The sequence below is a fragment of the Spinacia oleracea genome, chromosome 2, assembly GCF_020520425.1.
Source record: "Spinacia oleracea cultivar Varoflay chromosome 2, BTI_SOV_V1, whole genome shotgun sequence".
NCBI lineage: Eukaryota > Viridiplantae > Streptophyta > Magnoliopsida > Caryophyllales > Amaranthaceae > Spinacia > Spinacia oleracea.
The window spans coordinates 92,502,655-92,519,440 of record NC_079488.1 but is presented as its reverse complement, the minus strand read 5'-3'; the positions used below and the strand labels follow the sequence as shown (position 1 = coordinate 92,519,440).

At 41.8% G+C, this 16,786-nt stretch overlaps 1 non-coding gene across 1 annotated transcript; it reads right to left on the bottom strand.

Moving 5' to 3' along the window:
- Positions 1 to 1,173: 1,173 nt before the first annotated feature.
- LOC130468273 (small nucleolar RNA R71) lies at positions 1,174 to 1,280 on the bottom strand. Its single transcript, XR_008928682.1, has one exon. It is a non-coding gene; the product is annotated as a small nucleolar RNA R71 (small nucleolar RNA).
- Positions 1,281 to 16,786: the final 15,506 nt, after the last annotated feature.

Here is a 16,786-nt window from a genome sequence, read left to right as displayed (position 1 = left end):
ATTGGTTTATTTCACTATACAATTAGATTTGCGCAGGTTTAATTGTGGTAGTTATGCAATATAATATTAATATTCGAGAGATGCAATTTGATGTTTAGGCTTGTGTCAATAGGTGGAATTAGAGTTAATACGTAGCGAGAGCCCGTTAATTCTAAGTCTATGATTAGTATCGACTTGAGAGAGCATGCTAGTCTAATTGATTACTTTGTTGATTATCGCGATTGTTTATTTCCTGGATTGTTATTTGTTTGTGAACCTACATCCTAGATTCCTTAGTATATTGATTCTTATTCGTTTAATTATCGTAGTAGTTTTAGCAAACCATCAAACCAACTCTTGTTTCCAAAAGTCTTGTCTGATTGATTAATAGTAGAAAGAACATTGTTTCCCTGTGGATTCGATCCTGACTTCCCTTGCTACCTAGCTAGTGGACTTAGGTTATTTTTGATTAGGTGATACGACTTTAGCCTGTCAAATTTTGGCGCCGTTGCCAGGGAAACGGTTTTATTTTCTGTTATTAATTGTTTTTCTAGATTATTGTTTGTTACTTCTCAAGGGAATCCCGTTCCTTGAGATCGGATCTCCCGACTGTTTTCTAGTTTTTGCTTGTTTATGCCCAGGACTGTCCATACCAGCGATCTGACTTCGTCCGATCCTGAACCTGAACGGACCTTTCGTAGACGGCGTAGATTCGTTGAACAGTTGAGAGACTATTCTGACTCTGAATCCGACTATCTGATTAGCAATCTATTCCATACAGATTCAGAGATGAGTGACCAAGCACCACCACCGCCACCCCCAGTTGTGCCCAAGCTTACAGACTACTCTAAACCAAGTCTGCCTATGCTTCCCAATGCAATCATGCCTTCCATTGCGGTCGAGAATTTCAAGATCGAACCCCAGCTGATAAACATGATCGAGAGACACCAATTCGGTGGGGAAAAGGGTGAAGATCCTAATCTCCATATTCAGTCTTTCATTCAGTATTGTGCCACCATTAAGCAGAAGAATTTATCACCGGAGCAGACTATGGAGATACTCTTTCCATTTTCATTGAGTGGGAAGGCAAAGCTATGGATTAATAGTCTCAACCGCGCAGCTATGAAAATCACCGATTGGAATTCTTTGGCCCTTGCATTCTATGTTAAATATTTCCCACCTGAGAAGACAGCTCGTCTAAGGGGACAGATATTAGGTATCTCTCAACAAGCAGATGAGAGTTTGTTCGAGGTTTGGGAAAGATTCAAGGACTTGCAAAGAGAGTGCCCACACCATGGTTTGGAGGACTGGTTCCTGGTTCAGCAGTTCTATAATGGTCTGGGTAATGAGTCTAGGTGTCTTTTGGATTCAGCTGCCAGTGGGAGATTTATGCAACTGGAGGTGCCTAGAGCTTTAGAGGTGATTGAGGAGATAGCCATCCATAGTGCCCAATATGGGAATCCTAGAGGTTTTGCCGATCGTGGTGTTAAGCATGTGTTGAACTCTATTGAACAGCTTACTACTCAGCTAACTGCCCTACATCACAAGCTGGATAATATGCAAAACGCATCTTCCCAAGCCACCCAACAAGCTAGTGTCGCCGCAATGAGTGCTCAGTTGGCCAATGTCTGTAATAGTTGTAGGATGCAAGGTCATTATGCACCGGAATGTAGGAGCTCTATTGAACAATGCAATGCATTCCAGGCCTACAAGCAGAACAATCCGTACTCCAACTCATACAATGAGGGGTATAAAAACAACCCCCTATTATCATATAGAAGTACTAATATTCAGAACCCCCACCAGATTCAACATCCTCCACCACCACAACAACCTTACCAACCACCACCACAGCAGCCCTACCAACCGCGAAGTAACTACAACCCGCAGCCTAGTGGACCACCTGGCTTTCCTCCACAACCTCAACCCACACAGCCTGATCCCATGCTTGTTGAGATGCGGAATTTGATGTTAGAATTGCAGAAGTCTCTAAGCGAAAAGGATGCCAAAATCGATGCCCTCACTGCTCATAACAAGATCATGGATAAACAGTTGGCATAAATGGCTACTACTCTCGCAGAGAGACCCAAGGGTCAACTCCCTTCACAGCCTGTGACCAGAGAGTCTGTAATGTTGTCACTTTGCAGAGTGGATATGAGTATGATGGGCCGCCTATGACTATTGAAAAAGAGGTTGAAGTATCTGCCAGTGGTGCTGTGCCAAGAGAAAGTGAGAAGGTGGTCAAGGAGGAGGAAGCTAACACAAGGGTTGAGAAGAAAGTTGAGATACAAGTTCCACCTATCAAACTCCACTTCCCTCATCGTCAGCTAAAGAACAAGCTAGACAAGCAGTTTGGTAAGTTCTTAGAAGTGGTAAAGAATCTGCAGGTAACGGTCCCTTTCACTGAATTAATTACTCAAGTACCTGCATATGCTAAATACATGAAAGACATCTTGACTAGGAAGAGAGCATTTAGTGAGGTGGAGACTGTTGCATTTACTGAAGAGTGCAGTGCCTTACTACAAAATAAGTCTCCACCCAAGTTGAAGGACCCCGGGAGTTTCTCTATCCCATGTAATATTGGCAACCTTTTTATTGACAAAGCCTTATGTGATTTAGGTGCCAGTGTTAGTGTCATGCCCATGTCTGTATGTACTAAGTTGAACATGGGTGATTTAAAAGTTACCAACATAACTCTGCAAATGGCTGATAGATCTGTAAAATACCCCCTAGGTGTTTTAGAAGATGTGCCTGTTAGAGTGGGTAAATTTTTTATTCCTGTTGATTTTGTTGTGTTGGACATGGAAGAGGACAGGCAGATTCCTATTATTTTAGGTCGACCTTTCCTACACACTGCGGGGGCAATCATAGATGTCAAAAATGGCAAGCTGACCTTGAATGTGGGGGATGACAAGGTTACTTTCAATTTAACCCATGTTTCTAAGAGCCCTATGGTAGAGGAGTCATGTTTTGGAGTCCATGTTTCTAATGATTATTTTAACACTGAATTGACTCATACTAACTCTAATAACTCCTCGGAAAAAGCGCATGTTTCAAATTGTATTGCAGGTGGAGGCGATCGGAGTATGAACTCTTTGGCATGGGTTCGAAAGGAAGCACGATTTGATGATGCTGAGACCCGAAAGGCCGAAAGCTCGGTGAACGGTGGGCACCGCATTCATGATAGGGGTCGTGATTTGCCACTTCCAGCACCACATAGCTCATCCAAGGCATTTGAATTGACACCAGATGGCACCATCTTTGGTGCCCCCATTCGATGAGTTGTCGTGGCTCTCATCCCCTTCCTTTTGTTGTCTGCACATAAACTGAGATTGTGTAATGGGGACATTGCATCAATCTAATAGGGGATGAGTATTTCACTATCCGTTTATTGCTTTTCGTAGTGTATTTTTCGCTTTCGTTTGTGTGTTTTAGTATAATTTTTGAGCAAGTGTGTGTTTCATTGTATTTTTTGGTATTAGAGAGGTGAGAAGAGGGTATTTTACGGTTTGGACGTTTAATGCTGTGCAGGTCTAAGGCTCCAAGTTCGAAAAAGTTGAATTCAAGCTGAAACGGAGTAGTCTGCGTTTCGCCCAATCCGGATCGGGCGAGGAGCGCCCGATCGGGCGCGTGTCGATTCAAGGAAAATGTTGGAAAATCGCCCGAACAGGCGACGGTTGCCCGATCGACTCAAAGGGCGAGTCAAATGCCCGATCGGGTGAAATTCCGCCCGATCGGGCGGTTGGTGATGACGTCAGTTCGAGGGTTTGAGATGATTCTGGGTTGGAAATAGTCGAAGAAAATGGGCATTGCATTTCGCCCGATCCGGATCGGGCGAGGAGCGCCCGATCGGGTGCGCACAGATTCAACGAAAAGGTTCGAAATTCGCCCGATCGGGCGATCTGCTGCCCGATCGGGCGATTTGCGTATCAACGACAAATAAGCCACGGGTTGCTCACTTTCCTCATGATACCCTTGAGCCAATGAGGACATGGTCTGATTTAGCTTGGGGGGGTGTTTCACTCACTTGTACATATTAGGTATGTTTTTTCTTTTATTTTTGCATTTACTTATTTTTGTGTGTTTATTTTGGTGTGTTTAATGTTTTCTAGAGTAGTTTATTGCTTTGAAAAAAGAAAAAAAAATACAAAAATACGTTCCGATGAATACAATATCATGCTTCCCTGTGCCCCTTGAACGAAAAATTGTTTTGATTCTTGTTATTTGATGATGGGCAATGTAGATGTGTTAGCCATGATTTGATATTCGATTGCTTTGATGCCTTAACATGAGTCAACTCCGACTAACTATTTGTGGACTTGGTTCTTGACTAGTTGATTTGGTTAGGATGTGTGATAGCTTCCTGGTGTGTCATTGATTTTGAGTATTGATTTACAACTATTAGTAGTGTTTTATGACTCATATACATGCACATTGTGAAGGACAAAGGCATTTTTCTGTTTAGGTAGCCTTCAGATGAATCTAGATACATTTGTTCCCTCCTTTTCTACCCATGTTGTTGCTTGTGCCCCTTTATTCGGTGACTAGCCACATTACAAGCCTGTAAAACCCCATTGGTTACTAGTCCCAAGCCTAGCTTGGGGGAGCTAATAGTAGTGAGGTGAGGGAGTTGTAATGTGCTACATTTTGAGCACAAAGTGGGTATTGAAAAAGGAGTTTGTCTTATCATGTTTGTTGTTGAAAATGAGTTGAAAATGAAAAGAGATGAAAGAACAAAACAAATGTGAAGGTTTCTAAAAAGAAAGAAAAAAAAGAGAGATTGAAAAGGAAAAGAAAGAGAAAAATTTATTACTCTCATAAAAAAGTTCAAAGTATTGTTTCAATCAAGTTTTGCAAATTCATATCCTTATGAGTGATTGGTTACAATTGTGGAAAAAAGGCAAGAAAGTATGGTGTTGGCTATTTGTTGTTTTGTCATGTGTTGAATGGGAGAGTTATGGTCATTATATCGGTTGATCATGGTTGTTTTTAGGATTTATGCTCCCCAAGGCCAAGGCTTTAAAGCTCACATTATACCCAAACTTACCGCACCCATACCTAAGCCTAACATTACAAACTTTGAAGACCTTCCGACCTTTGTGCATAGAGTCGTACTTATGTGAAAATAGTTGTTTATCAATGCAAGTTATGACATGACACATTTCGAGTCGACTACTAGGTTGAGTGTATGTTTTTTCTAGACACACGAGTGTTGTGAGTTTGGGAGGGCATTGTTCACTTATATGTTGGGAGGAGAGCAAACGGGTACATCTTTTATCCGCCACATAAATGAGTGACGAGTGTGTGAGCACTAGTCTTAAATTCCATTGTGCACTTGTGGTTTGCTTTGCATGACGATTGTTAGGAAGGATTTGTGGTTGGGTGGATTTGATTGGTTGACATTGATGCATTCTCGTTGGATTTTGCCTTGAATTGTGGTTTTCATTTTGAAATATGTTGGGGGTGAAGTTGGTCTTGTATTAATCGATGATTTCCTTGCTTAGGGACAAGCAAGGATCTAGCTTGGGGGAGTTTAATATGTGTGTTTTATATAGAGTTTTTACCCCCGTCCCTTATAACTTTTTGATCTCAAATGAGCTCTTCGGAGCGATTTTTAGTACTAATGTGCTCCTTGTAGTGTGTTTGTAGTTTCAGGTTCATCATTGTAGGAATTAGCATATTTTTGTGAATTTCCTACTCATTTGAATCAATACAAGAGATTATGTACTTTCGAGAGCACAAACATTAAGTTTGAAGAGTTTTGAAGCAAAGCGAATAACGAAGGAAGTACAAAAATGACTATAGTCCACTATTTTAAGCATAACTCAAGTTCTACAACTCCAAATTATGTAATTCTAATTGGGTTGGATTCTAGACTTCAATATCTTTCCAACAAGTGGTCACTCGCCTAATTTTAACAAATAACGAAGGAGATATGACGTTTTGAAGATAGAGGATCGTGCAGTTTCAACACGCGACCGATCGGGCGGGCTTCGCCCGATCCGGATCGGGCGGTGTAGACACCTACTTTTGTCCCCATTCCCGCAAGGGAAAGGTTCGATGATGAAAGCATAAAAACTCCACTTGACAACGCATCTCCTATAAAATAAACGAATCTCGATTCCCCATTTCATTTCACCCGAAACCTGCTATTTATGGAAACCCGCTAAAAATAGCAACTGCCGTAAAAGATAGCTTCTAAAAGTGGCAAATCATAAAAGATAGAAACCTGTCAGAATTAGGTGTTGCATTCCAACATAAATCCTAAATGAGATAGAAAACTGCGAGAATCCTATTCCTAATAGGATTCGGAAATAAGAGTTACGTATTAATTAAAATCCTAACGAGCCTAGAGTTCGTAACGGACCCAGTCGCATTCCGTCATAAAATTGATACGCGCTAAAAGACTCGAATTAATCTCAAACTCTCCGGATTCTAGGAATCCGAATCTGACAAAGAAACGGCCCAAAACAGCAATTTCAACGCCCAGCCCTGGGCGCTGAAATTGCCTGGATCCTATTTTCAACGCCCAGAGCTGGGCGCCGAAATCTTCGCCGCCCAGGCCTGGGCGCTGCAAATACCTGGGTACGTGTTTTCTCCTAATTCTTTGTGGATTAGAACTCTGCAATTCTATCTTTCCACGAACTCTTCCCTATAAATAGGCCCCTAATTTCGACGTGAAGAAACACACAACAACACACAATTATATTCAGAGTATTGACTCCAACCCTTAGCCTAAGCCTCTCGCTGCGAAACTGTTCACGCGTTCTGTCGAAATCGATCCATAAATCGAACAGAACGTATCCTGTCCCATAACTGAGATTCGTTAAATAAAAAGGAGAAATAGCAAAGTCAAAGTGGTTACTTTTCTGAGAACCGTGACGCACCTCTCAAGGGTGCGTCGTAATGTGTCCCTTTTCGATGATTTAACTGCTTTCCTCGCCCTTTTTATGAACTGTTAAACTAACCTAATCTGATTGTCCTATCACGCCTAACAAATATAATATTTTTGGGAAATCGGATTATCATGCTAGGTCCCTTAATGTTATTTAAATCAGATAACCACGATCGAATTAGTATTATATGTTGCATATTGCTAAAATCAATTCAGATTAGTTTAATGGTTAACGCATGTCCCTTCAATTATTTATGATGAGCTAGTAAGGATATCATGCCTCTGGAGTTATCGACGAGCGAAGTACTCCTCTCGGTAGTTACAGTCCCCCGAACCCTCAATCTCTACCTTGCGGGTGTATATTGAGAGATCCCCACACCAGGGATCACAAGGGAACCTACGGCCGTCGTGGTCAAACATAATTGCACTCCCTTTATGTCACGATAACCGGGTTTTGTCAGTTTTTCTCATTGTCGTTAAAAATTGAATGGCGACTCCTATATTACTAGTCAATTGGGTGTATACTCACAGGAAATCCAATTACACTTGATTGAATAAAAAGAATCGTCACACCCACGAGGGACAAGGTCACGCATTAGCCTCGCGCTTTTTCGACCCCCTCACAGTGGCGACTCCACTGGGGATAGTGAAGGAAATACTCGTGCTTGTAGGTAATCAAAATAGCCGAAGGGTGAAACGATCCTACCCCGCGTTTATTTCCCCATCAAGTTGGGACGACCTGAAAATCAGCATATTAATGTGAACGGACAGAACATCATAACGAATCTCGGCTCCCTCGGGAGTTGGGACTAAGGATACCTTTTTTCGCCAATAGGGGGGTGCTACGCCGCGCATGTTTCCCACTCGGTACTTGTGCAGGTAGTACACCTATCCCGAACCCAATCGCTCGCCCATTAGGTCCCTCTCGCCTGCATGCCCCCTTGGCTTGCACTTGCGGGTTGGCCTCTTGAGCGAAATTCGTCTGTTGAAGACACTACCTCGACCGGGGCATGTGTTGGATCTACGATAGAAGCGGTACCAAGCCAGGCACAAATAACTACCCATAGAAGCCTATCATAAACTACATGACATATTTAATTTTCAAATCCATGTTTGTAATGTAGTTATGTGTAGCGAACTATGTGACTATGTTATGATTGTGCATACGAATAATGCTAGACAAATAATCCTAGAAAAACCAACGACCTTAAAAATTACCCAAACATTCATAAACCAATTGGCCAAAGATTTATACCAAAATACGTGTTCCACAAACCCGAACGATCGCCACAAAAATAAGCGACGCTCGGGATGGCCTGTAACGAATCCCACAAACGCTGCACAACGCGTAAGGACGTTATTAGGCAAGCACGCAAATTTAAAGTCGCAAAAACAAAAGTAGACGAAAACTGAAAATGAGAACCAGCCAGGGACGCATTTTCAACGCCCCTGGCTGGGCGCCGCTATTTCTCACGCCCACTGCTGGGCGCTGAAGTTGCTGCCTGGCCTTTTGGTCAGGCACAGCAGCCTCGGTGCCTGCGCATAAAAAAATCTACGTAGCAAAAAAAAGAAACTTTTTGAAAAAATTGCTGCGAGGGCGTATGAAAGGCACTCGATTCTAAAAAGCGACTTGTAAAAAATAAAATAACTCTTTGTGTCGTTGTTAGGCCTCCTACGACGACAATGCTCGGCACCAAAACCGAGCATGCTAATTAAACGACCTTGAATGTCACATGGGCAAAGAATTCAAAAAAAAATGGTGTTCGAATAAATTCTTCAAAAAATAATGTTCAAATAAAAAATAAATCCGAGCCTAGACTAGGCTATGCCAAAGTACAATCTAAATCCTAAGTCTTAGTTGTCTTATCCATAGAATCGGTCTCAATGCTTGGTGTCGTTCTGCAAGTTAAAAGGTTAAACCATATTGAGTCTCCCCTCCTAACATTTAAATCAATGAGCACCCATATGTAATTGTCATCCCTTGCTAGGAATCCACGGCCTCAATACTCTCTCTCACCCATAAAAAGAATATGTTATGTATTTGCAAAATGGAAACGGTCACATTCTGGAAATCATTCCCCCATAGTCGCACAACCCCCAAAGTGAACCTAAGGTGTTAATACCATTGGCAAAGAAAAAATTAATGGCCCCAAGGCTTATAATCACATTGGGTCACGATTATCATAGTCCTCTCGAGTCACTCGCTCCATGAAATACTACTAAGTACGGACTAAAAGATTTTCCATGAATGCAACATGACCAACCATGAAAATACCCAAATCGGCATGCCATAAGACAACCATTGGGGTAAAAGCAATACACACTAAGAGAGAAGCCGCACTAATGATTCTATGCAAAAATAAAAATTCGATCCCCCCAATTAACTACCTTGCCAACATTAAGCAAAATGGCGCGAGACAAATGAACACCCAAGGGTTAAAATCTAAAGTGTCAACCAACGAAAGTTATGGTCCAATTAGCCTAAGTCTGAGAGTCGCTTGGTCAAGTATTATAGGCTTACGCCACGTCATTATTTTGAGTCTAGGCCACCTCCTTGTATTCATACACGGGTTATAATCAGAAAGATTAATGAAAGTTCGAGTCTAAATCACAACTTCCAATTAAATCCTAGAAACTGGAATCTGAAAAGAAGCCAAAATTATTTTCGATGTAATTCTTTCGTTAAATTTTAATAAGGTAAAAATAACATTTTGAATCTACGCTATTTGCACATTTTAAGAAACGACTAAATACGCTTGCAAAGTAAGACAATTTAAAGGTCCACCCTAGGCCAACTAAAATTAATGGTCCACCCTAGGCCCACTAAAGTTAAAAGGTCCACTATAGGCCTACCAAACGAGGCTCACTCAGTCTCACCTCGTGACTCAAAGACCACAACCATCTACCTTTTTAGCCCAAATGAAAAATTCGAAGGATTTATGTTGGGGAGAAATCCCAAGCAAGAAGAAAAAAATAGAAAGAGAAAAGGGAGAGCGAAAAGAGCCATGAAATACTTAGCCCGTACCTCCCAAAGTGCGAAATCCACCCAAGTAAACGAAGGAAAAGAATTGAGTTAACCAATCCAAATCATAAAATTCTACGATGTCTACCCTTTCCAATCCTTATGCTCTTAGACGCGTTCGCTCTGGGGTCCCTGTTCAGCTCATCTAACCCATCCATGTTCTCATTGCCATAACCCAAGAAACCATTACCTCGACTCTTGTTCTTGAACTTGTTGTCAACCGCAAACCACGCACGGCCATTGACACGTGCGTCATACCCATTATTTCCAAATCCCAAAACCTGTTCTTACACCACCATTAGCATAATGACCATATAACTTGTGTGGATACATCCTGTTGATATACCCTCGAGCCATCCCCATGCTACTCATCGGCCTTGGTTGATGTAAACTCGTGACACTAGCACGAAGCTGCAAATTGTGAGCCCTAGCAGATATAATCCTCATGCTTGACCAACACCTACACAAATTCTCCTATCTCATTCAACCCATCTTTCAAGCCGTCTTGAGTCACAAACAAAAAAAGGAAACAAATGAAAAGTGCAAAAAAAAAAAAAATGTGAATAATAAAAAAGAAACTTTGCAAAAGCGCCTCTAAAGTTAGTCTAAAAAGAAAAATAGAGAAGCATTTAGCGCACCAAAAAAAAATATCCGCCCAGAAACCATTTTCAGCGCCCAGAGCTGGGCGCCGAAATCTTTAGCGCCCAAGCCTGGGCGCCGAATCTCTCTGCTTGCTGAAAATTTGTCCAGAAGTGCTCGTCATTTTATCCGCACATGCACGGAAAAATAACGAACACTTGGAGGGGTACAACACGTATTCAGGTATACGTACCAAAAAAAAAACACATGAAAAGAAAATACATGTACTCAAAAATATAAAACAAATTTTTTGTCTTACGGCAAGGCAGCGGATTTAAATAATAATAAACTTCACTTATTCTACCGTTTCAAATAATATGTTTCCACCTCAGAACATACTTGTTTAAAATCGGCATTCTAAGAAACCATTTTCTAGGCTAAGAACTACGCAAGACCTGATTCCAAATTAAATCTATTTAAGGCGGATACGTAGGCAATCCATGATTCGGTCCAACCAATTTGCAAAAATATTAAAACCTATAGAATAACAAGAATAAAAATAGAAGTCCCTTATTGAAATTTAATTACTTGCAACCCAAGTCGAAAGGAAAATTTAAGTCAAAGGAAGAATCCAAGTCACCAAGATGCCAAAATTAATGAGCACACATCGAAAAATAATAAAGGCACGTACCCTTGCCAGAAGGAGCACTCACACTCCTAGGCACTTAGCAAAGACTCAAAAAGATCGATTTGCCTCAATTGAATGGGGGCTAGCGCAAGCGTCCATGACCTCCAAAGTACTCGACTTGACCCTCCCTAAAGCAAACTAACTCACTTAAAGACTTTCTTTCACCACTAGACACAGTCATGATCGCCAACAAGTAGTAAGGGTAGTAAGCTTGCAATAAAGAGGATTGTTCTACGGCATTGCCCCATCGTTCCTTCGAACTCAGGGCACCCGTTCATGGTAATTCATATGCTTGCGAATCCCCTTTGAAAAAATCAGACATTGTCAATAGGACTTGGCACTTAACCAAGGCTCACCCTACTCAGACATATGACACGGGCATCTAAAATCGAAATCTGAAAGCATCCTTAATGGGAAGACATAATAGCAATTGGGGGCTAAAAATTGAAATGAAAGAGCTAGGGAAAGAACTAAATATACCTTGACCTTTTGTACAGACATACACCAAGTGAATCTAAGTCAATTTGACAACGGTTTATATTCCCGCAATTCTGGAAAAGATGGCCCTAAAAGCCTAAAGCATATGCCAAACGGGCACAAGTATATCTTGACGCCGTACCCTGGCTTCCAACAAATCCTTAGACAACATTCCAAAAATCGTAACAGTATTCATTCATGTAATCCTGTACGAACCCTTCTATAAGTCAACTTACTTAGGACACCTCGGACTGTACATAGTAGGATTCGGATTTTAAATAATTTTCAAATAATTTTCAAAGACTTCCTCGAACATAATAAGGTGTCGTTGGTTTAAGCTAAGTATGTGTTTATCTCGATGTTGCAAGTGAGTCAAAAAGATTTCCAAATATGATTATGGGTAAAGAAAGGCACCAAGCTTTTGGACAAGGCACACTTCAACATGTGACTACCTTGACCATGGCAATGTCGCACAATACGACATTTACAAGAGAAGCAACAAAATCACTACTCGAACATACCTCGCACTAAACGAGTCTGGTTCAAACTATTCATGATCCATGTCACCATGAATGCATAAAAACGTATGCAAAGCATTATAGCACCAAGACAATCCCGTAGCTACAATTGGGGGCTTGAGAAAAACACTCTAAAAATGCTCGAAATGACGATTTTATCGCAAATTCTCGACGCTAATGCTATACATATGTCATAGGGGCTCAATCCTAAGCTTTAATCGTGCAAAACGAACCTTAGAATTGCTACAACCCCTCCCAAATTCTAAAGCACTACTTAGAATATAAAGTCACCCCACTAACAAGGGTAACTGAAAATCGCGAGTCACCAAAACTCCGATCAAACCACTGCACATAACGCTCGCCCTATAAAGCGCCCGTTACACAGTCTACATCGTTCCAAAGCAAAAGCGAAAGAAAAAAAAATCATCAAAATATACCCAGAAATCAATTTCAACGCCCAGAGCTGGGCGCCGATATCTTTAACGCCCCAGCCTAGGCGTTGAATCTTTCTGCTAGCTAAGTTTCGCCCAGATATAAAAATAAGAAAGAAACACCTATGAATCCTTGCATCGAACGAAGTAATAAACCGTGCAAACCCACGCAGAAGGTGCTACACTTGTTCAAACACCTGAACGAGGCATGATGAAGTACTCCAATGCAAAAATAATGATATCCCAAACGCCTGGAAGAATGTTCTAAGACACGCCGTTAGGCCACACAAGCCTACGTTGCACCATAAGTTCAACCGTCCCACGGTACAAGTCTAAAAAAGGGTAAGGCATATTACACTAATGTAGGCACGACCAAGAGCATGTGTAAAAGAGGCAAAAAAAAACTACTTATCGCCCAAATTCAAAATGCAAGCCACACGACTTCTACGTTAAGGATTAAAGGTAGCAAAACATTGCCTACCACGGAAGGGATAGCTCGCACCTACACGAGCGGAACCCCAAGGCATCTTTCTCGAAAGAACCTAAAAAATCGTACGCCAAAAGAAAGCATCCCAACATGCATACTTGGGAGCTCCAAGCTACGAAACGACCATAGCAAAAAAAAAAAAAATCTCTCGAAGCAAATGTTTGAACAATCGAAAGGGCACGATGTTTAAGCCCACTTCATGAATGGGCCTGAACCCTATCAAGCTTCTAAGCAAACTATTCAAAATCAGTCATTGCTCAAAAAAAAATGATTCAAGCAAACTGATTAATGGACCGCACACAACGGCCATTCTATGAACGCTCGTTCGCACATACATATCATCATCCTAAGTATCGAACATTCACGAACGCGTTCAAAAGAAAAAAATATACAACAACAAGAGCGATCAAAGTCTTACGCCTCAAGGTATGTTCCTCGGGCCATATAGACTCGCCCAACTGTTGCAGTAACTGTACGCCTTAAAGAGCAACAGTTCCTTAAAACAATCGCCCCAAAGCGACAAGCGCCGTAGTCCACCAATTGGCTACAGCTTCTTAAGAAAATCATCGCGTTCTAAAAATAAAGAAAAAAACAAAAGAGAAGAGAATACATAGAACTTCCAAGTGAAATAAACGAATGAACAAGAGGCCAACTGTGTCATCAAGAAACCTCGCCAGAAATTATTTTCAGCGCCCAGCGCTGGGCACTGAAATCTTTAACTCCCAGGCTTGGGCGCCGAAAATGGTCACAGACCCAACAGCTCTGACTTCTATAGGGCCCTGCCATATTCATTCGACTTTAAAATTGCCGAAAGTCGCACCCCACGGCTTTGTTAAAAGTAGCACACCACTACAAAGATCGCTCGCACTTACGAGCACAATTCCAAACACGATCAAGGACATTACGAAATGCGTATCCCCAAGGAACCTCTTCAACAAGAAATAACCGTCAAGCACGAATTCTTGGGGGCTCGAAAGAAAATATAGAGTATACAAAGTTAAAAACAATATTCCCAGACTACACTATACGAAGTTCCGTGTTTGGATGTCTCAAAAAATAAAAAATAAACCGGTTTACGACCTCAAGACAAAGGTCGTCGTTGATACCTATACATAGTCCCCTAATTAAGGACCCAGGTAGTGGCAAAACTGGGCCGTAAGGACTAACTCAAAACCATAAAGGATGATGACCACAAGACAATGGTCCGTCTGAGCATGTTGTCAACCCACATTCAGGTTGCAACTAAATCCGAGCATCCCTCGAAAGAATTCGCTCTTGCAAGAATGAATAAAAGAAATTCTCAAAAGAAATCACAAAGAACCAAAGAAATAGGGACTTGCCCACCTCAATTAGGCAAGATCGAACCACGCGAGTTCCAAATTAAAAAACAAATTCAGGGACGTCCACCCTCGGCGGACAGGGCTCGCCCACCTTCAGCGGGCGGGGTCTGCGTCACTAGCCGCGCAGGTCCTCAGTTTTCAAAAATGAAAAGAAAATAAAATCTTCAAAATAAAACAGGCTCGCCATCTTCAGCCGGCGGGGTCTGCGTCACTAACCGCGCAGGTCCTCAGTTTTCAAAAAATAAGATCTTCAAAACACAAACAGGCTCGCCATCTTCAGCCGGCGGGGTTTAAGGCGCAAACCAGGTAGGTCCTTATTTTCAAAAAAGCAAAATAAATTTCAAAACAGATTCGTCCACTTCTATCGGACGGGGCGTCCACCCTCAGCGGACAGGTTCGCCATCTTCAGCCGGCGGGGTCTACGTCACAAACCGCGTAGGTCCTTATTTTCAAAACATCAAATCAGATTCGTCCACTTCTATCGGACGGGGAGTCCACCCTCAGCGGACAGGCTCGCCCACCTTCAGCGGGCGGGGGCTGCGTCACTAACCGCGCAGGTCCTTAGTCGCTGCAGCGATAACTTTTTTCGGTTTTCCCTTTTTCCAAAAATTAAAGGATTGGTTTTCCGTTTTTCCAAAAAAGAACGATATGCTGGATTTTCCTTCGTTTTACGTCCCATAAAAACAAGGGGGTTTTCTCGTTTAGCTAGCCTGAAATGAGAATCTTTAAAAAATGTTTTACCTCGTGATTGGGCTTGGCCAGGCCCAATTACATTTTATAGCTTTGATTTCGAAAAAACTCTGTAGCTACTCCCAATGACAAAGTGAGGGAGTTTCTACACACCTTTAGATCCTTCCAATGACAAAGTGAGGAAGTTTCTATACTATCAGTTGACAAATCCCAATGACACGTGAGGGATATGTCGACACTTCAAGTGATAACCCTTAAGTAAAATGTTATCACTCGGGGGCTCGTGAGACCCTCGCAAAACAGGTCACGTACACCATGGCTTGTGTGACGCACTCCGTCTAATACTTTGACCATCGTCTTACTCCAAGACTCGGCCAAAGTGGGGGCTAACTGTAGACACCTACTTTTGTCCCCATTCCCGCAAGGGAAAGGTTCGATGATGAAATCATAAAAACTCCACTTGACAACGCATATCCTATAAAATAAACGAATCTCGATTCCCCATTTCATTTCACCCGAAACTTGCTATTTATGGAAACCTGTTAAAAATAGCAACTGCCGTAAAAGGTAGCTTCTAAAAGTGGCAAATCATAAAAGATAGAAACCTGTCAGAATTAGGTGTTGCATTCAAACATAAATCCTAAATGAGATAGAAAACTGCGAGAAACCTATTCCTAATAGGATTCGAAAATAAGAGTTACGTATTAATTAAAATCCTAACGAGCCTAGAGTTCGTAACGGGCCCAGACGCATTCCGTCATAAAATTGATACGCGCTAAAAGACTCGAATTAATCTCAAACTCTCCGGATTCTAGGAATCCGAATCTGACAAAGAAACGGCCCAAAACAGCAATTTCAACGCCCAGCCCTGGGCGCTGAAATTGCCTGGATCCTATTTTCAACGCCCAGAGCTGGGCGCCGAAATCTTCGGCGCCCAGGCGTGGGCGCTGTAAATACCTGGGTACGTGTTTTCTCCTAATTCTTTGTGGATTAGAACTCTGCAATTCTATCTTTCCACAAACTCTTCCCTATAAATAGGCCCCTAATTTCGACGTGAAGAAACACACAACAACACACAATTATATTCAGAGTATTGACTCCAACCCTTAGCCTAAGCCTCTCGCTGCGAAACTGTTCACGCGTTCTGTCGCAATCGATCCATAAATCGAACAGAACGTATCCTGTCCCATAATTGAGATTCGTTAAATAAAAAGGAGAAATAGCAAAGTCAAAGTGGTTAGTTTTCTGAGAACCGTGACGCACCTCTCAATGGTGTGTCGTAATGTGTCCCTTTTCGATGATTTAACTGCTTTCCTCGCCCTTTTTATGAACTGTTAAACTAACCTAATCTGATTGTTCTATCACGCCTAACAAATATAATATTTTTGGGAAATCGGATTATCATGCTAGGTCCCTTAATGCTATTTAAATCAGATAACCACGGTCGAATTAGTATTATATGTTGCATATTGCTAAAATCAATTCAGATTAGTTTAATAGTTAACGCATGTCCCTTCAATTATTTATGCTGAGCTAGTAAGTATATCCTGCCTCTGGAGTTATCGACGAGCGAAGTACTCCTCTCGGTAGTTACAGTCCCCCGAACCCTCAATCTCTACCTTGCGGGTGTATATTGAGAGATCCCCACACCAGGGATCACAAGGGAACCTACGGCCGTCG